The 23,383-nt window shown below is 38.9% G+C and overlaps 1 long non-coding RNA gene across 1 annotated transcript; it reads left to right on the top strand.

Annotated features, from left to right (window-relative positions):
• The first annotated feature begins 216 nt into the window (after positions 1-216).
• LOC113996165 lies at positions 217-22,927 on the top strand. The gene is made up of 3 exons (XR_003543647.2): positions 217-333; positions 21,958-22,069; positions 22,286-22,927. It is a non-coding gene; the product is annotated as an uncharacterized LOC113996165 (long non-coding RNA).
• Positions 22,928-23,383: the final 456 nt, after the last annotated feature.

Genomic DNA, 23,383 nt, shown 5'->3' with positions numbered 1-23,383 from the left:
GGGAAAATGTGGGACCAGCACAATTGCTAAAACTCTTGTATTGGCTGTGAGCATCCGAGACTGGAAAGGAGAATTTTGACTGGATTTTGACTCAAAGCTCTATCCTACACTTGGATAGAGGAAAGTTTACTTTGAGCCTTTGAACATTTAATTTTTCATTAAAACTGTAGTTTAAATCAAACATTTTGTCAAACCGTTTCTTACAGATCTTTGGTACGTTCTGAACCTGAGTTTTACAAGTACTTGATGTACTAATGCTACAAACAGGAGGACTGTTCCCTAAGAGCCACAGTCCAGCTGGAATACTGCAGGAGTACAAGGTTATCCAGTGAGGTAAGAATTTTTGCAGGAATGTATACAAACCCAGCAATAAGCTAAAATTGCACTGAGGACAGAGTTAGGTCATACACAGAATATCATCTCAGTGCAGGCTGCATTTCCTTTCCCACCCCTCATCCACTTATTTTTCTTTTCCTCGCCTGTAAATTAAGGTTTTGGTCCTTGTTTCCAAGACTGGCTCGACACTGTGATTAATGTTTCTCTGTCCAGGCAGTGTATTATCAGGCAGTTGGGAAAGACAATACAAAATGGAGTTTGCAGCTAAAGCAAAACCAAACAGTAATGCCCAGCAGTTTGTGCTGTAGATTAATTCCAGCTGCTCCAGCACACCTCGGGAACTGAACAGCACTCCTAAATTCAGCTCTCCCCTTGCACTGAGTTAGACTGTGGTGAAAGCTTGGCCTCTTAGTGCAGCGCTTGGCTCCTAGCAAGATGCATCTCTCTCTCTCTGCTATTCCACTACACGTTAAATTGAATTTTGACACTTTATTATAGTCCCTGATTTCCTTTCAGGAAAGGATCTAATCCAATAATCACAGTGGAAAGTAGGAAAAAAAAAAGTCTTTCTCAAGGTATATAATTTCATTGAAACACTGCTTCTGACTCATGTTTTACAATACATGTTGCAAATTTTCTTTATTATAAAAGATTATAGATGTCTCTTGCTTAAGAAATAATGGTTATCCCTGTTATTACTGTATTCAGTAAGCTGTTGAACAGACATTTTTATCTATTTCTTCTTTCAAGAAGCAACCTTCAAAATTCAGGTTTTCTTTCTAGTCTCTACTGTTATTTTTACTGACTTGTTTCTCAAAACATTTTGTCTTAAGCAGACTATTTACAGAGTTGATTCTAAAATTATATCTGTAAAATTGGATCTGTATCGCAACCATTTTAATAAATGTAAAGCACTTTAGAGTTATATGAGCATGGGAAAGTACCCTTTTATAAAAACCAGACCACTTTGGCTATCCCAGAACACCAAGGAACAGTTCTATTTTAAATATTAAATTTACTGTGGTAAAAATTTACTTTCAGAGAGAGATATGGGGTATTTGAAGAAATGTCATTGTACACTCTTATCAGATGCTTTTTAATGTGTGATCTCTGGTTGTTCCTCAAAAGACAACTAACCAAAAAAGGAGGCCCTTCATTTTCCACCTTGCTTGTATTTTTCCCCATCTTTTCACAGTGGTTTTTCTCTCTCTCCTCTCTCTTTCTCTCCTCTGTCTCTTCCTCCCTCCCTCTTTCTTTCTTTTTGGGGGTAGCCCATCTTTTACACTTCTCCCATGTCCAGCTGTCAAACCCTGGGTACTGCTGACAGAACCCAGGGCACGGGGTTCCCTCTGTCTCTAACCCAAGCACACAATGTGCTCTAAACCAGCCTGAATAATCCCCCCCATCAGGCCTAGCCATATATTCCAGAACATATTGACATGGCAGGAGAGTAAGGCATGGCAAATAAAATGTATAAAGGGACAGACTGAATTGTAAACCAAGAGATTCATATTTTCTTCAACAGTGGAAAATACCTGGGGTTTACTTTATACGAGCTAATGCATGATAAGGAAAGAGTTAGGAGATGAAGATTTAAATTGAAACTTCTGTAGAATTTAAATTCATTTTAGTGAGCTCAAGTTTACAGATACTCCTCCTGCTGAATGTAATGGTACGATTATTAACCTTACTTTTGTAGAAATCAAGAGTAAGATACAATATTCAAAGGTGCAAAGTGAGATGAAGAGAAGGTACCACTGACTTTAACAGCTGTTGAGGGGAAAATGTACACAACACAAAGTTTGATCACAAATAATATGATACTTTCAATATTCATTTAACAAATAATACATTGTCTAGTAATTAATTGAATAATTAATCTTGATATGAACTTTAGTTAAAGATTTTGGACACTGTTCTATAACTAACCATGGCAAGGCTTTCTGAGCTCCCATTCTTCTCCTTGGACAACTTTTGGCTGTATCCACGTTTCTTCCCTCACCTTAATGACACAGTCTTGCTCCCACTAGTCTTATTCAAGTAATCTTAGCAATGACAAAAGGAGGTTTTTTCCAAGAAGAGCCTGCAGAAATCCTAGGTACTACCAAGTGCATCTACATTAAACTTCCAGGTCCCATTGTAGCTGTTACCTGCTCTGCTGTGGTCCATGTGGCTCTCCTTGGGAAGTCCATTCTCCTGGGATTTGGCTGTGCCCTGTCTGCAGGAACAAACTGATGTTTTAAGGGTAGCATAGTCCCAGCCTCTATTTCCACAAAAACATAAAGTTAGTGATTTGTTGGCATTGTCAATGTATTTATTTGAAGAAAGATTAAAGGGTGCATTGTTGCAGTCATTGCAGATTTAAACTCAGTCATTTATCACAGAAATAGTAATGTAGTAAATGAAATGGCTTCTATGTTCTTTATGCACATAGCTCTTAAGAACTACTACTTTTTTCTAGTTTTTAATAATGCCCTCAGTATTAGAACATTGTAGAGCTCCATGCACATATAGATCTATACCAGACAATGCTTTCTAATCTTTTTAATCACAAAAATAGTACAGAAAATGCTGTGTTGAAACCAAAACCATGTATCAGGGCAAGATAATACAGAGACTTTCTGAGTAATTTAATAATCCTGTCTCTTATCCTGAAATAACATCCATGTGTAACAGTAAGCAAATGTACATGTTATTGATATATTTAAAGTTTAACCTAACACATAAGTATTTGGAAAATTAAGGTCTACGTTCTTAAGATTGGCATCCAAGGGTTGAGTCCTGAAGGCAGAATATATTCTGTATCTCTCAGAAATATTAATTTAAAATCTTGGTTTACCTTTATTTAATTAGCTTTCTTTTGTTTATAATGTATATGAAACATAATCTTGGTTTAGGGTATGCAGGCAATTTAACACATACCTAGTGTATCAAGGAAGACATCACAGAAGACCAAAATTGTTATTTTTCATGTTTTAAAATCTACTGTTGATTAAAAGTATAGCAGGACAAATTTTTATTTAGTTTACTGTATCAATTAATCCTTTCTGTCACATGAGGATTTGCAGGTATTGCATCTGATATTCAGTTTCCTTAAAAACATGTGTGTCTTTGCTGAGAACTAAGGCCGATTGCCAGGAAGGAATTTAGGCTCCTGATTCCCACTGAAATAAAATTATTTCATTGGAGAGGTGAAATGTTGAATTACCTGGGTCTAAATCCAAGCATAAACTTCTGGAACAGAGATAAAATCATCACAATCCCATGTAAAAATTAACTTTTTTTTTCTTACGGACATACATGGATCTCCTATTTATTAATGTTTTGGGTTTTTTTCTACTTTGGACAAAAAAAAGAAATATTTGTGGAAGTCTAAAGCAGTACCCGATTCAAACCCTTTCTCTGGAATGAATTTGAGCGTGTGGCCACTTTTATGCTGTGGTGCAATAGCACCACTTGGTGGCTACAGTAATTTTAACAGTTTGGTCCTCTGACAAACATCTAGCTTGAAAGTAAAGACCAGGAAAAAAGGATTATCTTTAATATTTTTACATTTGTTTTTATTTCTAGACACTTTTTTTAGTCAGGCGAAGTAGTCCCATTTAAATCGTTCTGTGAAGCAATATTTTCGAAGAGATATAAACATTTCAGTAATGTTAAGAATATTATATAAGAATATAGGAAACTTTAGGATTCAACTTAAAGGTGTTGAACCTTCACCTTTAAAGATAAAGCATCACTCCTGATTCACCTGCAGTATCTTAACTACTGATGAACTGAAGACTTAACAAAATAACTGTATCTTTGCAAGTCTAGACAAGACCCAGAAAGACAAGTTAAGAAGGACAGGTTTTATGGGATTGGAATTTCCAGCCTTTATAGGTTTGTTTGGTCAGGACTGATGCAGAAAGCTGCTTAAGCATGTGTTTAACTTAAAATGCCTTCTTCAAGCCTATTCATTTCAATGTGACAAACAGTTATTCATTAATTAAACATGGAAAATTATTCAGGGCTGAACATACCAGGAAGAGGGATGGAAAACGAATGAGTTACCTGGAAATCCTTTGCTTTTTCTTTTTCAGGGGGAAAAGAAATGGTAGCAAACAGATATGGAACTTTTTTACTCATTTGCAGGGTGTAAACCATAGCAGAATAAAGTCAACTCTCTTCTATCTGAAAAAAATATATCCATTGTATATTTAAAAAATAAATAAGCAACAGAAGAAAGACTTTTAGCCTATTAAAAAAGAAGTTATGCTGCAATAACAACGAATTATTCTCCCACAGTGTCAGATGCATCATGTCAGGGGTCAATAGAAAGGGTCTGCATGAAGCTGAGAGGTTGCTGAAAAGCAGTAGTGTGTGAAGGTCTCTCCTCACTTTGAAGCTCCAGGAAGGAATTCTTGTGTGTTTTATGGGAAATTTTAACCAAACCCCCCAAATCAAGCAAGACGTTTTGCTGTTTGCAGACTGGAATGTACACGTGTGTAAGAAGCATTTCACTGAAAATTAAGGGGTTTTAAATTTTTGAGTTCCACTTGTGAACTAAGTACTTCACAACTCTTAAATTTTTCACAACTCTTACAAAAGGTACTTTGGAATCTAAAACCATCAACAAACAAATTAGATGAACTCAGGGAAACTGGTTCATTCTGGCCTTTACCATGGTTTGTTCCTTGCTTTTCTTTGAAAATAAACAGTATGGGTTTCCACTTCGGATCCCACAACCATCCATAGTTCTAAGAGAAGAAGCTTCCAGCCTAATTATGAATCAGCCCAGAATATTTAGGGTATTTCAGTTAATGCTGCTTTCTTTAGGAAGAAAAGCTTTTCTTGGTTAGTGTTTTGTGACTGTAGAGGGTGCTCTTAAAATACTGGTGATGGTAATAATGTATGGCAATCAAAGGTTTCTTTTTCTGTAAAGCTTATCAATGTTAGGATGTTTATATTTAGCAAAGAACACTGTACAGCTCGTGTGTTTTATTTTTGATGTGGGCAAGAGTCACTGTCCACATTCGCATCCAAAAACATCCCTGGAAACTTTTCTGGATTTAGTTTATTTTGGCAAGCATGTTTCTGCTAAACAATGATAGTATCTTCTGAGAAAACTATTGATGTGCTCTAAAACAAGTTGAAAGAAATACTAAATAGGGTATATTTTTAGTTGCAAGGCCGTTGAGAGTTGGATAAGAGCTTATTGTTCCAAAGAAGCCATTTAAGTATTCAAAAAAATTCTTTAGTTACATGAAGTTGATGCTCCCACATTGTGCTGGTATTCTGTTGGGAAGGATTTAACTGTATTTTACTTTGGTTTGTCTGTAGTTTTATTGATTGCTTCACCATATTCCCAAGCTATCTGGTTTTTTATACTTCTTTAACTGAATTAGAAGGGTGAAAAAAAACCCTGGATACAATAGACTAAATCAAAATTTATCCTGCTATGCTTTTCCCTCAACAATACAATATTTAAAATATAAAATTTTATGTTCCCCTCAGTGCAGCCAAGAAACAATTGAGTTAATTCTGTATGCTTCAGAAATGTTGCTTCTTTCTAGAGAGAGCAGAGTCTATTAACCTCAGAAAGAGAAGAATTTTGTTTTAATAATCAGAATTGCAATGAGCCCATTTTAAAGCAGTGTAAGGAGAGCTAACATTTCTGAGGGCAGGACCTTTACTATGAGACCCCTGCTCTGTCAGTCCTGGATGGGATGAGCTGTGATCTCTGACTGTCATGACTGTCAAGAAAAGTCTTTACCATGACTACACTACAACCTATTCAAGAAAAAGTGTAGTTTTACTGTTGTAGTCATTTTTTTACAGTCATGTCAGTCAGAGATCACAGCCCAGCCCATCCAGGACTGACAGAGCAGGGGTCTCATAGTAAAGGTCCCAATCCAAACTTTTCTTGGCAACAATTCCTCTGCTTCTCATACTGGATTTATGTACTTACCCTGGGAAGGTGCTTGTAGATGTGAACTCAGAAAATCAGACTTTCCCCAGTGATCACTCATTGGAGATTCAGGGTGTCACAAAGGCTGTGATTCTTTGCTTCACTTGTACAGCAGCTCTGCTGTGGGCCCAAATGAGTGCATAGAAGTCAGTGCAGCTTGTTTGCCTGGGGAAACCCTGGGAGCTTTTCTGGCCAACTTCAGCAGCATCTATTTTAGGGAGACTTTGCCAAGATTACTACATTAGGAAACCTTTTAAGAACAGACCAAGCTTAACAATTGTTTGTTGGCTTCTAGTGAGATGAACTTGTCCTGTTCCAATCTCCAGCTTCCACATCAAATTCATCAGTAGAACTTGCAGGTTAGGGCATGTCTCTTGACATGTTTGTGTGTTAGGTCATACAAAGGGGACTTTAGGTTACCTATGACTGACTGCAGGCTTGCCATGTGAATAGTCACATGAAACTCTGTCTTTGTGAGAGCTAGCAAAATGAACTATCCCCACATATCAGGCAAGGCTTATTCAACAGAAGAAATGTTACTGCCTGAGGCCTGATGGTAGAAAACATTTCTGTTGTCAGTCTCGTAATAGGAGAATGCAATGATATGCAAAAGACAAGGGTTTGTCTCACAGGGCTTTCCTAACTCAGGATTTAGTACTAAGTAGTGACTTGACCAAACAAAACCTAGGCCTCCACTGACCTTGTGAAGTACATAAGCTATTAAAATAAATAGTCATGCTCCATTCTTTCTATCACAGTATTTCTGGTGGGCAGTGCTTTCACTTCCCTAGGAGAAACTAGAAGTGTTTCCCTTAAGCATCCCTTACACTGAGGTTCTTAAAATGGGAAGTTAAAAATGCAAATCTTATACACAGTCAAGACTTGAACACAGACTTCCTCTGATCACTGATCCTCTATTCACTGAGCTATTAGATAAAACAGACAGTACTTTTCCTCCCATTTTCTAAGAAAAAGTTGGCATAAATTTCTAACTCTGGAAGAAAGTTTAGAAATTTATTTTGTAGATTTTCACACCTCTGCAGCTCACATTAAAGGACCAGAATGTCAGAAACAGATGGAGCTCAAGACCATCATCTTTTCTTTAGAATGGCCAGTCTGGGTGTAATTTATCAGCTTGGGTCATTTCTGTGGTGGATCCTCTTTCCCTGAAGCGTGGAAAGAGGCTGTGAATGCTCTTCATTCTGGGCTGGAGACTCAGCTACACAGCAAAGCATCACAGTACCAAACCCTCTAACCTGCAGCCACTTAAAAAAGTTACCCAACACATTCTGAGTCAAGTCTGCCTTTACTGGTTCACTTTTGACAACACATTCTACAATTCTAGAAAATCTTAAAAGCTCAGGAAAAAAAAAGTATTGTACAATACTTGGATGTTTCAAACAGTGAAAGCTGTGAAGGATGCACATGTTGGAATGACAATAAGACAAATGAAGCTTTCATTGGGAAGATGCAAACCAGAAGACAGATAGCTTGTTTTGCTTTAGGCAAAGCATGAATGCAAACATTTAAACTGGAGAAACTCCCCTTTCCTTCTGTGGCCCCTCTGAACCATTACATTAATTACTTGGAACTATTTACCTACTTCCCTTCGTTTAGGCCCCAGGTGCAGACACTCTGGGTACTGAAAATTATTTTCATTCTTTTCTCTGGAGTGAAAAAACAATATATGGAAACACTCATCTTTTCCTTCCTGAAACCCATGAAGGTGAGGAGATGGCATCCTAATATATATATATATATAGTGCTGGCCTATTTTTTAATACCCCATAACGAAACAGGAGAGTGGTAGTGGGTGTCAGCAATGTTTCTTTTCTGAGGTACAGTGAAAATATTTGTTTAGTTTTGTTGCACTAGCAGGGGCAGCTGGCAATGTTTGCACTTATGTGTCTTCTGACACTTCACCAAAGAGATACCCCTAATCTTTGAAGAAAGACAAATATCTCATTTTGTGAATGTGCTGACCTGTTCTTGTGCAGTGGCTCTGACAGCCTTCTTTCGTGATCAGTGCTAGCCTGTCTTTGAAATGAGTCTAAATTCTGACCAGCCAGATCCAGCCATACACTTTTCCATATGTGAAGCTAGAGAGTTAATGGAAGCATTAAATGTTTAGAAAATAAACAATCAATCTATCACATTAGAAAATTTGAAAAAAAAAAAAAAAAATCACAGCGGAGGCTCAAAACCTAAACTTCTAAATTGGCAGCAAAGAGGATCAGTCTCAATATCTATCTATGATTCTTTTTGGCAAGATAACCATGTCTCAAAGCTCTTGCTTAGAGTTTCATTTCCAGCTTCCCTCTGAGGGAAAAACGAATTAAGCTTTTTCTAGTGCTTGTACTGAGAGGTTCTTCTGCTCTTGATTACTTTGTAATACAAACAACAGACTGTGGAACACGGGCTGCATAGATATCTTTAAATAAAGATTAACAAAATCTATGGCCATTTTCACGAAGTGTATTCAACTTCTCCCTCCCTAGTAAAGAATATCAGTCAATCCCAGGGTAGCCCAGGTCATCACGGGGTGGCTACCGAGTCTGGCTCCCCCTGTCGCAGCTGCCTGGCAGCAGGCCCACCCCGAGGAACAGCCAGCTGGCTCTGCTCTGGTTCAGCTTCCTCCAAGTTCTCATGTGGACCTGTGAAGCAGCTGAGTGTATTTTGCCCGATCGGCTTATTTGTTGTCAATCCAGAGAGTTTCCCCATTGCCCTGACTGCTGATGGTGCAGTCAGTTTGCACTTCAGAGTTTTCGGCGTGGCCCCTCTGCTCTGTCGTTTCTGCTGCTCTGCACTGGCTCTTCAAAAGATCAGATCTGTTTCACAGATTTTTGTGCTTGTTTTTGAGTCAGTTCAGCACTTCTCTGTTCTGATATGTCTTGTCCAGATGCACGAGTTTCTTTTCCCAATCTGCCAGCTTTTGGCCCCAAGCAGACTCACTGTGAGAAAGACAAATCCTTCCTCTACTCTCTCTTCTATTCCAGCTGCACATCTATGAAACTGTACAAGTCACAAGGGTAAATCTTCATTTAGAAGATTTCCTTAGAGCACAGGTGCCCATGTTCATCATTCGTGATACATCCACCAAACTTCAGTGGGAAATACAATTCCCTCCTAGAACTGTGAGCAATAACAGTGCAAACAAAAGCATCCTCTTCCATGTTCCTCCTCTGATGTCAAAAGGAGAGTATAAGTAGCATCTGCCATAGAAACAGAACTTTGAATTCTAAGGTGTAAATCCATGCATTCAAGGATTTTTCAGAGGTGATTTTAGGACTAATTCACTGTTAAAAGTAAGAGAGTACCTTCAGAATAAAAAATTATTTTCTAGAACATCTGTCTATTTTTAAATTAAAAAGATTATGTATACCCAAAGTATGTAGCAACTTGCTTTCTATTACCAACTAACAACCAAGTATTTTTCTGGAAAATAAAGTTACTTGGCCTAGTGAACATAAGAACATGATATTGTAATTCATTCAACTATGTAGTCATGTTTTTAATCCCATTAGATTAATATCCTGTTGCATTTAGTTACCTAGCTGAGGGAAAGAGATATTTGTCAGACAGTATTTTAATATCTGATCTTTTTTATTGTATGCTGTCTCCTTTTTCAGTAGGACAGCACTGGAAACATTTGTAGTGATATTCATTGCTCCATGTAACCTCATGATCTTAGTTATTTGCAGCCTCAGGTCGTTAGCACAAGTTTTCCCAAACCTAGCCTATTAAAGTCTCTTCAAATTGTTTTTAATCACTCTCAGTGTCTGGACTTTTTCTGTGATTGCAGTGTCCTTTCTGAGAAGTGAATTTGAAGAGGAAAAATGGTCCATTCCCAGAGTTCAGTATCCAACAGAGATGAATTTAAGACCTCACCACATGTTAGTGGTGGCCTCTCTGAGCTGGGCTACTGCTAAGTGCAAGTCAGATGGTTACTCCAGCTTCAGCACTCCTCTCAGATTTAAACAATGGCATTTACAGGCATAGAAAGAGACATTCAGCTACTGGAACAGCTATTTCTGTTCACTTCTGAAGAGAGAGTATCAAATTGGGTGCAGCCCTGCCTACTGGCCACATGCTTAAACAACCTCAGTGACAGGAGCCGTGGCCATCCTCACCTTCACATCGGTACTGCCTCACAGAGGCACCAAGAAAGTTCATCCCAATGCCCTTCCAAACCAAGTAATTAATAGAGCCATCTCATTCACTGTGAATTAGTTTGTTTGCAGTTGTACCCAAACCCATCTGCTTTAATAGGTTCTTCATGACCTTCCCAAATCTTGCTACAGCTTGTCAGGCATAGTCCATGTCAGCAGTTAGCACACTAACATTTGCTGGCAGGTAAATTTATTGACTGTAACCTAGTCAGGTAGCTGAGCTTGTGTCCAATTTAGTTGGACAGAATTACTCAGATACTTGAAGATGCTGATACTATTCCTGCAAAAGTACCTTCTTGAAATGGGGCCTCTATCACCTGCAAGGATGAGCAGCTGCAGAGTTTGGGAGAAAAACAAAAATTAAAGAAATCCTCTGATACGGAAATCTGTTTTACATTGCCCACTCAATGTCTAATACTTAGCTGATTCTACTTATACTGCATTCACACATTCTGATACAAATACCTGCTAAATATGGTGTCTGAAACTTACTCAGGATTAGTATGGAAGTCTAAAAAGTAAATATACCCAGGAAAGAGAATTAATTTTAAATTGTAATGTTGAGATTGAGAGTCAGTGATTACACCGTGCATGAAATCTATTTAATTCATGATTATTCCTGCTATTTCTGATTTTTGCTTCAAATGAAATGGGGCTGATTGTGAGGAATGTTACTGAATTCTTCTGTTTATTTAAAAAGGAAGTTGGAATTTTTGAAGGATGTTGAGTGCAATCACTGTCATAGTGTTGGAGAGCTAAAGAGTCTGAGAGATCTTTCCCATAAATACAGTGTTCTTCAGGCACAAAGACTTGGGAAGGAAACAATTCCATCTAATTAGGAAAGTAATTTTAAGCAGAAAAAAGATGTAAAAGCTTAGGGACTGTTCTTGTCAGAGAGAGATGTTTCTGAGAAGAATTAGGGCAATAGAGGATTATTGTTTTGTTAAGCCTTTGATTGAGATCTCAGACTTTCATCAGTTCTGTAGCAATGCAAGCAAAGAGATCTAAGGCTCAAATGCATCTCCAGGAAAGAGATCTTGGAGAAAGAAATTAAAATAAAATAAAATTTTTAAAAAAAACCACAAACAAACAAAACCAAAAACAAACAAACAAACAAAAAAAACAAAAACAAAAAAACCAAACAACAACCCAGAGTAGGATTTAGCTTTTGGGTATTTTTAACACCCAGTTCATAGCCAAGGGGAAGTTTTTCTGTCATCACCCTATTACTTTTAAAAATGAAGGGGAAAAAATATTGCTTTTGATTTCTCAAAACATAGTGTTAGTTACTTGAAAAATTCCAGACCAGAGCATGAAAGATTCTTTAGAGGAAAACTCTAAAGTTGTTGTTTAGAGGCTGCCCTGAGTATAGTCAAGATTAAAGCCCTTAATGAAGGCAAAGCTTACTTATCTGATCAGATTCTAGCATAATGGTCTAGCATGTGATATTATTTTGTAAAAGTTACATAACTTTTTGTTTAAGAGCATGCTTTACTTTCAGCAGCACAAACAACATTTTTAACCTGTTCAGATCCTTGAGAAATGCAAACAGATTCAAAGAAAAAAAAATGGAATATTTGTTCACAAAAGAAAATCAAACCTTTCTGTGACTTGGTTAAGATGAAAGCAAGACAGGAAACTAATAAAAAGGATCAGAGAACTTGGAAATAAATGTTGACAGGCTTGTGCTCTGGCAGTCTAAAATTCACATACTACTAAGCATTAGCTTTCTGCTTAAGTGTTTGCCCACAAGATTGCCTTTCCCTAGGAGAGGCTGGAGATTACCCACAACTCCTTTGTGTTTGCAGCTCTGCTGTGAGTGTGTGTGGGTACATCCTACCATTTATCAGCCACAATCACTGAGGTCACAAGTCCCCAGCCTCATTAACAGACAGTGAGCCAATTGAAAAACAACCCTGCTCTCCCTCGGAGCATCTGGACATCTGGTGCAGGACTAGGATGCTTAATTTTGAAACAGTCAGATCTGGGAAGAAACTGGGCAGTTAGGCAAAAAATAGGTAATAAAACTTCAGATACAGAGAGTCCTAGAGTTTTCCTGTTTTGACAATAGAATTTGTGGATTACAGCTTAAAGCTTTTTAGGGTTTCTCACACACTGAGAAATAAAGTTTAAAAGTTACAATATTAAAAACTTAAGTGGAACAATGAAAAAAAGGAGCATAACCCTACTGCAGTGTGGAAGAGCTTCATGAAATCATTAACTGAATGTTGCTGGCAGTCTCAGCACACCATGGTGTAGGAGCATTCTATCATCACGGTGTTTGTTACTGTCAGAAAACAAAGACAGGAGAGGAAGTGGTTGCTTGGCTCCTTACATGCCTGATATAATGCAACCTAATATGTCACATTAAAGAATTGTTTCAAAATCCACAATACAGGCTTGTAGCAATTGCCATTGTCCAACTTACAGACATAGTCTGAGTGTGACTGGTGCTGTCTGGTGTCATGTCATCGATCTCACCTTCTGCATTGCCATGAAAATACAGTGCTAATTCCTGCAGCTCAGACTGCTTTCTGCTAAAACATTTACTTGGTTAAACTTCTCACTAATCTGTTCATCCATTGGCACAGGGAAACTGCTATTGTATCCTGAGAACATTGCCATTATGTACAGCCTTTCCCAGACTAAGGAACCACTTGCTGTACTTTCATTCATCTTTAAACAGAAAATAGTCACTAAAAATTTTATAATTGAATGCAGACTTCGAGAGTTTTGTTCAAAATGGTCCTCCAGAGAACACAGTGAAAACAGTATCTCCTAGGGCAGCAGTGGAGAAGCTTTCATCAGCATCGAGAATGCAAATATTCATTGCTTCTGTAGCCAAGGAAATGATTGGTATTTTGTGGCACCATATATTTAATCAAAGTAAAATTAGCATTACTTTTCTTTATTGTTTCTTTTCCCTCTCAAGATGTCACATTCCCTGCTGAATATTAGATTTATTCTGGTTAACCAGAAAACAGTAAAATTATCCAGCTTGGAATACAGCTTCATGGTCAAATAAAAGGACACTGCTCTACTGCACCATGACATGGTCTCTTACTGATGTAAATAATATAATAAATGGATGGCAGCACTTTTCTGTCATCTTAATGCTACAAGTTCAAACTTCTGCATGAGGAAAAGGCCAAAAGAATGTTTAAACACTACTACTTAAACTAACTTTCCTTTCTGTGTCAGATAAACGAGCTAACTGATTTTTTGTTACGTTCTTAACTAACAAGGTAGAACGAGGCTTTGTAAAGCTCTTCCTACCATATTTATATAATGAAAGAATAATCCCCAACAAGGAAGTGTTTCTGCTGCTGAAAGAAGAGAGGGGAAAAGAACCCCAAACCAACACTGAAGTAGAATAAATGCCACTTATCTTTTCACCCTCTTCCCCAGCTGTACAGAGCACAGGGATGGAAAGAGGGTGCCACATTCAGTTACTTCCTCACACAGCACACTAAGAAGCAGAGGAGCTGATTTTGTTGTCCAGCTCCAGAAACAGATGTGGTTTGAATTTCTGTGCACTTGGGGCTGAGTGCACACACAGACTGAGGCCTGTGTATATGTACCCTGCTGAGTTCCACATGCTCAGACCTGATGGAGAAGGCCTACCTGTAGCTTTTGCAATCACCCACAGCCTGTAAGCTGCTCAAGCACAGCTCCAGAGCCAGGGTTATGCTTTGTCACCAGGAGAAGGGCTGTGATAATGCATGAATAGTCCAAATCCCCAAGAAGCAGCAAGACAGCTGGGACTACTAAACCTGGCATCAGTGGTTTGTAGTGATCAAGTTGTGCACTGGAGGAGGGAGACACCTGGAAGCCATTTCCTGCTTGTGAACTGTTCTCCCTCCCCCTTCCTCTCAAAGATAAGTGTATGCCATGTGGCTTTTGGCCACAGGGAGTTTTTTTGGATGTGTAACGTCAGGAAGGTTTGCTTTAAAGGCACAAATCCAGGTCTTTCTTTACATATAAAACTTCAAAAGACAATTTCCCCCCCCCCCCGATGCTTTCCCCCCCATCCTCTTCTGACTTCAAATTTTTCCAACTCTGAAAAAGCCTTTGCAATTTCATCTTGAAACTGTCAAATGCACTTTAACAGACTAGAGACTGCTGAGGCACTGACCTGAGTTTTTCCAGTGCTAAAGCCACTGATTGTTGCTTTCTAACCATCCCTCACTAACATACAGCAGGTTAAGATCTCCACACATGCACACACCCCCTTGAGTACTCGAAGCTTCCTTGGCTTTGCAAAGTAAGCACATATTTTGTCCATGAGAATGCCTTTGAGCAGTATCTCTTCTGTCAGTTAGGTTTCTCTGGTGCACTGTAATTCTTGACAGGAGACATCTCCAAACTTCTATTTTTTTTTTCCTGCCTCTGGAAACATTTCATTTGACAGAACGGTCTCTCTGTTTTAGCTATTGAGCAAGGTGTTGGTCCCCTCAAAATCAATAGGAGCCACCAAATTCTAAGGCACCAGAATTTTTCACCTCCTGCCTTTAAAACCACTTTAGACTAGAAGCACACAATGCTTTGCCAGTTTGAAACTACTCCAGCCTTTTCTTGATGTTTTCTGTGGAACTGTTGGTCTTAGAATAGCAGAGGTAGAACACTCCTATACTTCTGACACAACTTTATAAACTACTTCCAAAAAAATCAATTTTCTTTCTGCTGAAAGAAATCCTAGTTTTACTAACTGAAATCTGGAAGTTTTTGAAAACAAATTCAAAAAAAGAGATTTTCAAATGTTAGGAGGCCAATAAAAATGGGTTTGTGAAGTCTCACACAAAATGTCACCCATAAATATTCTTCAAGGTTTTGAGAAAACGACTTCTTACCTAAAGACAGTTCTTTTAATGAACAATTCATTAGTATTTCATTACTATACTCTTGCAGTAGCTGTAAGATTAAGCAAAAGTCCAAATACCAGGCAATCTCCCAGCGGCCAGGCAGGTCCAACATGAAGGCAGGCAGGCAATCTGCAGACCAGGGGCAGCCCAGGAATCAGCAGGCAGAGCTGAGATGGAGCTGGGAGGTCAGCCCAGCTCGTGGTCTGACCAGCAGCGTGCTGGCCAAGCACAGGCACACCTAAGACCTGGCTCAGGCAGGGACTGAAACCCCAGGGCTGAGCTTAAATGAAGGCTCGTGTCCCATGGGCAGGGGTGTGGGGAGAGGCCCCAGGTGAGGCTGGTCAGGGCCATTAAACCTTATTGGTGCACTCAGGCCCCTGACATAAGTCACTGGAACATCCAGAGTCCTATTTTCATGCATAAGCAAGAAAAGAGGAGAATTATGATTGTGGTTTGACCTGTGCTGCATTTTCTGACCCCCGAGTGCCTGATTGCTCAACTATGGTATTACAGTAATGCTGTGTCTACTCATAGTTTATATAAACACAGAGCATGTTAAACAACTGACTTATGATGTGATACTTTTGTTTCCACTGAATTCTAGACCATCTGTGTACTAAAAAATCTCAAGACTTGGAAAGAAGATCTGATCTATTCAGTTTTTTCACTAAGTAGTTACAGATACTACTGGAGTATTCTGTATGTACTTTGACGTTTATATTTCAGTCCTTTTCTCATTGCAATTAAGCATCAGTTGGATCCCAAGGCTTGGTTGATTTTTAAATGTCTTTGCTTATCTTAAACCTTTAAAATTCTCTATTTATGTGCTGTTCAAATTATGAAAATTAATGCAAGCTTTTTTTCTGAAGACTTAGATTTGCTATAGCAGAGTTTCAGGTTGCCTGATTTCTGAGAAACAGTTTGGTCCGTGTCTGTTGACAAGCAGTGTTTTCTTTTCCATCTTTCCTAGCTGAGGTATTACATATTGCTCTCTCACACTCTGGGACACAGAGCACTGCAAGATACAGGCAGTCAACAAGCAGTCTGTGCTTCTTGGAATAACTCCTGAGTGCAGTTTTAAGTGTCCAGTTGGCAAACTGTGTACCCCACTCTAGAATTAAAAAATACACGATTCTCCTGTCGGCAGAGAGAAGACTCAAAGCATATCAGCTTCTACCAAGTTCTCACTGGGTAAATTCTGGCAGAAAGGATCCATTTCAGTGCCTCACACAAAGGGGTTGGATCCCAGCAGGCTGTTGGAGTAGTTCCTGCAGCACAGTCATTTGCTTCCTTAGTTCTGGCTGACCAGGACTAGAAGCAAAAGAGTAACAACAGGCAGTGATCCAGGTGACAAGAGGGAATAGGGAAGAAGTTGAGGGCACCTGTGCTGGGTCAACCCAAAAGTCCATCTAGCTCAGTATCCTGCTGTGAACAGCAGTCAAGGGTGGGTCCCTTGCAAGAGGGAAATAAATGCTTTTTGGCTTTTCCTTGCAGGAACCGTGTCCTCCACACCTCTTGTTTAGAGAACCACAGTGGGCAAGAGAACTGCATAAAAGCTAATAATTGGTGTTTAAAGCAAGATAAAAGGGATCCAGATCTTGCTGATATAAACAAACAGTGTTGTTGGCTTCACTGCCAGTTGTTTCTGCTGAGATTATTGCCCAAAAATTTGACACAGAAAGAATAGCCTGAATGAAGACATTACTCAGTAGCTGTATCAGACTTCATAATCTGCCTATATTTTATGTCTCCTAGCAGATCATAGCACTGCTCTGTTTCTAGTCTGACACTTTGTTTTGATTTTAATAACCTAATATGAATTAAAATAGCAGGTGCATAGCAACACCTCTTTAGAATGAGTGTTTGATGCTAATAAGCATGTTTAGCCAAGATGTTGCTGAGCCATGGCTTTCATCTCAGCCTGTACAATACATATATGATTTTTAAAAAATTAACCACTTAGCTGCTGGCTTAAGGATTGTGAAAAACATGTATAAAATATCAACACAAAAATTATCAGTCAGTGAAGTGATGGGAGATCATTAGGAAAACAGGAAAGATTCTATGTGGTCAGATGACTAACATCACTATACTCTGTATTTTTGCTAATAATGCTGCCAACATTGGAAAAGCTGGATGTGGTCTGATAAGAGACTGATGCATGTAAAAGGAACCAAACACTACAGAGAAGGATTCTTGCCCAACATAAAAATGAAACAAAAATCTGTGCACAGACACAAGCAAACTGTAGTTGCATCTAGTGGAAAATTGAGGGCTCATTGAATGAAAGGGTTAAGGAAGGGATTACAAGAATGAACTCCAGGCAGCCAGTGGATTCAATTCCCCTAGATTGCTGGGAGAAGGAAAAAGCTGCATATCTTTGTCTCTTGTAATTGCTTTGTTCATTACCCTCCTAAATCCCCAAAACAAACAACCAACAAGCCAAGCCCTCCCTTCATACAGGCATGGTCCTGCTATTACAAAGGTTCCACTTGTTAAAACCACTCTTGTCTATTTTGGGGCTTTTTAACCTTTTATCCTCTTACCGGGTTGAAGGTCAACAGAACTCACAAAGAAAATATTGTAATTTGTTTTGCTAGTAAACTAGGACTTTACTGGAGGCACAAACTGTATCAGACTGGGATAGTGCAGACTTCATATTTGACCTGGGTGAAAACACAGCTCGGTTGGACTCGATAATCTCAAAGCTCTTTTCCAACTTAAATGATTCTATGATTCTATTATGAGTTCTGCTACAACAGGATCAATGTATCATTTAATTTCTCTTCCAGCTTCTGGGGCAAACACTGTACACTCCATCATTATCTTAATACGTGCTGTTGCACGTGAGATAAATTCCCTGCATCACTGAAGTTTCCAATCTCTCCATGATTTCAGTACTTGAACAACATTTCATGTCTCTCGTTCTGAATCATCAAACTCTGCACCTTCTGATAGGAAACACCAGCAAAATGGCAAAAATTAAAGAGAAATCCAACACACACGGCAGGATAAGAGGGATTTCTGAAAGCTGCTTATTAAATTCTGGTAAAAATATTGTTGGTCTTGGATATGACTTTGTGTTAAAGGTATAATTGCATTAATTCTTAGCAAGGAAACAGAATTTCTTAGGTGAACACTTCCCCCAGCATCTTGATTTATTCTCAGTTTGGACGAAGCTGTTAATAGGCTGAGTTCTGCAAAGTCTGTGACTCTGGTAAGTCTGGATGCACTGCATGCATATTTTCCATGGGTAAACCTATGCATTTGGAGTCAGTGAGCCTAAACTGTGCAGCATAATTAGAGGAATGAGCCTCAGGTTGCTTTGTCAAAACATTCTTTAATTGCTGGATTTTAGGATTATTGGATTAGAAGATTAGATGGGATGCCTGGAAATCTTAAACTGGAGCATCCACTAAAGTAAGGCTTCTCATGAATCTGATTTACAATGCATCTATAAACCTCTCAGTTTCTATAAGTTGCTGTAGCAATTATCCAAATATATTTTCATGGTAGGAAAATATGGACATATTAACTATGTTTTTTCTGACCTCCCTTCTTTTCTAACACATGTTAAGGAACCTGGTAACTTTTCTCCATGAGAATCAATTGCCAACTCTGATGTAGCCAGGGGGGATAGAGTGCTCTGAGCTTGGTCTCTGGATCACTGAGCTTCCTTGCCCATAGGATGCTGAAGGAATCCTGATACCAGCCAGACATGGCATTCACCCTGCAGTGGGTGATTATTACTGAATTACATCATGAGCAGTAAGCACAGCTGCATTTTTGTGGCATTCTTACAAGACTGACTGTTGTCAAAGCATTTTGCTCAATGTCTCTGAGTCACAAGAACAAGGTGCACTACAGGTCCTCCTCCTTTTTCTTCAGTGCAGTACCAAGTGCAGAGACTTCACACGTGGCACACAGGAAGTTATTCCATCATTCCTCACGTGAGCTTATCTCACTTCTAGGGCACACTTAGTACTTCACTCCTAAAGTGTCTGTGAGAAGGATTTCTCCAGCTGCTGGTGCTCTCCCTGCTTGGCCCAATGTGTCACATGCCTCACAAGAAAGACTGTCTGTATGTTGTATATCTGTGTGTGTGGCACAAGGATAAACAGGTCACCAAACAGGGAGGGAAATTCAGGCCAAGGCTCCAATCCCTCTTAAGAAAAATGCTATGAAGTTGGTCATGTCAATATTGAGCAGAATTGTCTGGTAAATTCTGCTGGAGGTTCTGAACCCACGCGTTTGGAATCCGGATGTTTCAAGTGGGACAATTGATATAACAGTGCCATGTTGCTTTTTCCTGAAATGGTTTTGTAATTATTAGGAAGATGACTTGTAATTCGTTTACCAAAGAGTTTTGAAAGTTATTATTAATAGTCTGTCATCAAGTTTTGTGAAGCAAACGGGACTTCTGTTCACAAGCAATATGGGGACAGCTGTGCTGGCCATATTCTCAAGATAGGAACAGAGTAGTCATCCCCACTTCAAAGCACCATATTCCTATATCACTTAGTACTTGCACTGCTGAAATGACAGTATCCAAAATAAAAGCCAAAGCACTGAAGTGTCCCAGTATGATGAAGATCATGACTGCCTGAACAGAAGGATCGATATGGGAAGGTGTAAATCACATTCTTATTTTCTGGGGTAAAAGAACAAAATACTTTGGTACAATTTTGGCATCTTCTAAAGTCAACTGGTATTTCTGTCACTGATTTCAGCTGTGCTTTTTGGGTCTGGCAGTCTTGTCAGGATTTAAAATACTTGAATAAGTATAATTATATCTAGTCAGAGCTTTCATATTTTCAAATCGAAACTGTAGGAATAAAAAAGGTAACAGTTTATCACTTTGTTCTTTGGTAACAGAGCTCTGCGAAAAATAAGTGCTTTCACTAAATTCCCACTATTTCAAAAATTTCTGTCTGAGGTAGCACAGAGCTCTCCAACTTCCCTTAAAACAGTGATCTGTGTTTCTGTTTAACCTAGGGACTGATAAAAATGGTTATACAATTGGGTAGCATAAAATAGGGAAATAAATAGCTCAACAGATGTTCAGTGGGATACATTTTTTCTCTACTGTGAGTGGCTGCTCACTACTGTCGAACTAAAAAGAAAGTACCTGCAGGGGCCCTTTGCCTGCCTAAACTGAGAAGGCAGCCTGGCTAAGTCTTGCCAAGAGTCAGAAGCAAGGGAGTGTCTGTCACCGACAGGAAAGGGAGCTCAGTGTAGGGCAGGCCTTCACCAGCGTGGCCTCTCAGCTCACCAGCAAGGGAGTGCAGGTCCTGTTTTCCCACATTCTACCCCAGTGGAACTATGATGTCTTCAAAGAATATTCTGCACATGCACCAGTTGGAGCCTGAGCCTTTGTTTAACCACATATCCTCCTGAAGCACTTATTTCTGTGAGACACTGCAGCAAAACTCCTCTACAAACAGCCAGAGCACATGGCCTGAAAATAGGGACAGAACTGGACATGAACCACTTCCCACCCCCGTGCTCACCCTGTGCTCTTAAATGTAACTATAAACTGGAGCCCTGGAAATCTCTGGCCTCTTCTGAATTGCTGTCATGGGTAAAATTATCCCCAAAGAACGTGACACCAACCACACACAGTTTGGGGGTCACTAGAATTGCTGCTAACTTTGTGTCGATCAACCCCTTTTTGTGTGTCACCCCTTTTTGTGTGGCTCTAAAAACTCAGCTGGCTTTTTTGGCTTCTTTACCTCTTAAAAGACATGCAAGATTTATTTCTAAAGGGTTTTATACTTATCAGAGATTCACAGAAAGAGAGAAAAGAGTAGAAGGTTATAGTAAGTGTGTGAATCCTGCCATTTGTATTACCGAAATATTTTTGTAATCAAAAATATCCTTGCCAGAAACAGTTTCAGGTTTCTTTGGTATTTAGAAATCCTTTGCTAAACAAAGTAAAAATGAATGATAAACAAAATTGAGTTTCCTTTGAGCCTGATGTTCTTGCAGCTGCACTCCACTTTTAAGAGTAACCTATTAGCAATTAATTTAGAATGACACTGGCAAGCAGTTCCCAGACTTTAATTAATATCTTTTTGACAAGCTCATAATCTTTCTAGTTAATAAAGTCTCCCTTAAATTAGTTTAACTCTGATTTCACTTACCATTGTAAGCAATCAGCATCAAATCTAGGGTACTTAACAGTACTTTCTCATTTCAAATGCCTTTAGACAGAGAATTTATAGTTACATTTTAAAGAGTAAAAAGAGTATTTGATGAAGGTCACCCTCAATCCACTGGCAGAGCTGGAAAGAAAATCTAGGTGCCTGATGCCCTTCTGTCGTGTGATTGATTAAGCAGTGGGGCTGTCTCCTCTCTTAGCATCTTGCAAGGAAGGGATTAAATTCTGATTCCAAGTTACATAATTGATCCTTTTCCTTTATGTCAATATCAAGATCTTTGAAAGTTATAGTACAATGCTGTAGCTGTAATATAGTGAATCACTGCCTGTTGTAAAAGTTACTGAGATAATAAGTATCAGTACAGGACAACTTAGGGGGCAATTTCTCACTTAAATTTAATGCTCTTAATATATTTGTCTATCTCTGAAAACTTTGCCCTTAGAATTCTGTGTAATTTTGCCCACATGTCTCAAATGCAGAACCAACCTACATGAGGGTGTTTTGCAGCCACGTTACCAACTGTGCTGTGCAATAGGAGACAACACCGTGAATTAGAAAAGATGCTGAGATTGAATCTCCCTTTTCCTCTTGGTAAGTCAACAACTTTTATATAAATGCTCTGAAATGTGCTATGTATATGCCTATTGCATATGTGTATTATGAAGAAAAAAATTTTAGCTGTAATGAGGTAATTTTTGATATGTAAGATCACATCAACCTTTCTTTCTGCTTTGCCTACAAAACAAACTAAGAGGTGCACAAGTTACTGTCAGGCTTTGAGTCTGAGAGGTTTTTTTCAAAATTTAGAAAACTCCAACTTCCAAGCTGTGAAGTTTTAGTCTGACTACATCTACAAAGAGAGGAGATCTTTTCATTTTAAAGGTAAGCAAAGTTTTGTGTCTAACAGACAACTGTAAGAAATACTTGTGTAAGCACTGGATGACTCTACTGTAACACACTGCCAAGGGAGACTGAAGGTAATCATTTTTGAAGGTAATTTTTGCCAAGTGAGGATATAACACTTTTTTTAATTTGCTGCTTCACAGGGATGGCTGGTTTTACTTTTTATTTTTCATGTAAAATGAAGGTTGATGTGAAAATGAGGTATGAAAAAAAACAATATTTGCATATTAGTCTCCTTCATCTTAAATAAATGTAAAAGCCTAATTTAAAAATCTGTCTCATTAACAAGGACTAAGATAATCAAGGTGATTGAGAAAGATCATTATGTTCTGCAACTTGATTGGGATCCCAAGACCAGGAGACATCTCACCACCTCTAGAAGTTGTGAGTGCTCCAAAAGTATTTGCCTAAAACATATAAAACTGAAAATAACATGTCCCAAACACCCTTTAGAACAGTTTTAGCAGCAATAGGCACCACCTTGAAATACTGACTTTGTACAAAGGAGTTATTTTAGGTTGCTTCTTTGTTCTTTGTTTTTTTCCTCTTAAGTCAACGCTGGGGGGGGGGGAAAAGAGATGAAAGAGATAGCTAGCAAGGAAAAGTGCAAAAAAATGTTTTCAATCAGTAGTTTGTTCCTCAGCTGAAGTTCCACAGCTTTTCCCTAAGAGCCTGCTGCCTGTGACAGCATCAGCAGCCTGGAGGCCTTATTGCTGTGACAGTTCCTACAGTTCTGTGGCAGAGATAATTCCATTCCAGAAGTCACAAATTAGAAAATGGTTTCCTACAATAAAACACCAAATGAAACCCAACATGATCTTCCTCCTTTCTCATGCGTGTCAACTGTAAAAAGTTTCTTTGGCCGGAATGTGGCTCTGATTACATTTCTCTATCCCAAAATAAACACGGTGCAAAAGAAAAGGGTACAGGGAGGAGGGGAAAGCCTGTCAATGGGCCACCCTCAGGAAACCTCACAAGATCTACTGTCTGTCTCTGCAAGCC

This window comes from Pipra filicauda, unplaced genomic scaffold, assembly GCF_003945595.2.
Source record: "Pipra filicauda isolate LSUMZ 115617 unplaced genomic scaffold, ASM394559v2 scaffold7_size6619720_pilon, whole genome shotgun sequence".
Lineage (NCBI taxonomy): Eukaryota > Metazoa > Chordata > Aves > Passeriformes > Pipridae > Pipra > Pipra filicauda.
Note: the sequence above shows the minus strand (reverse complement) of the source record. Positions and strands in the feature narration are given on the sequence as shown.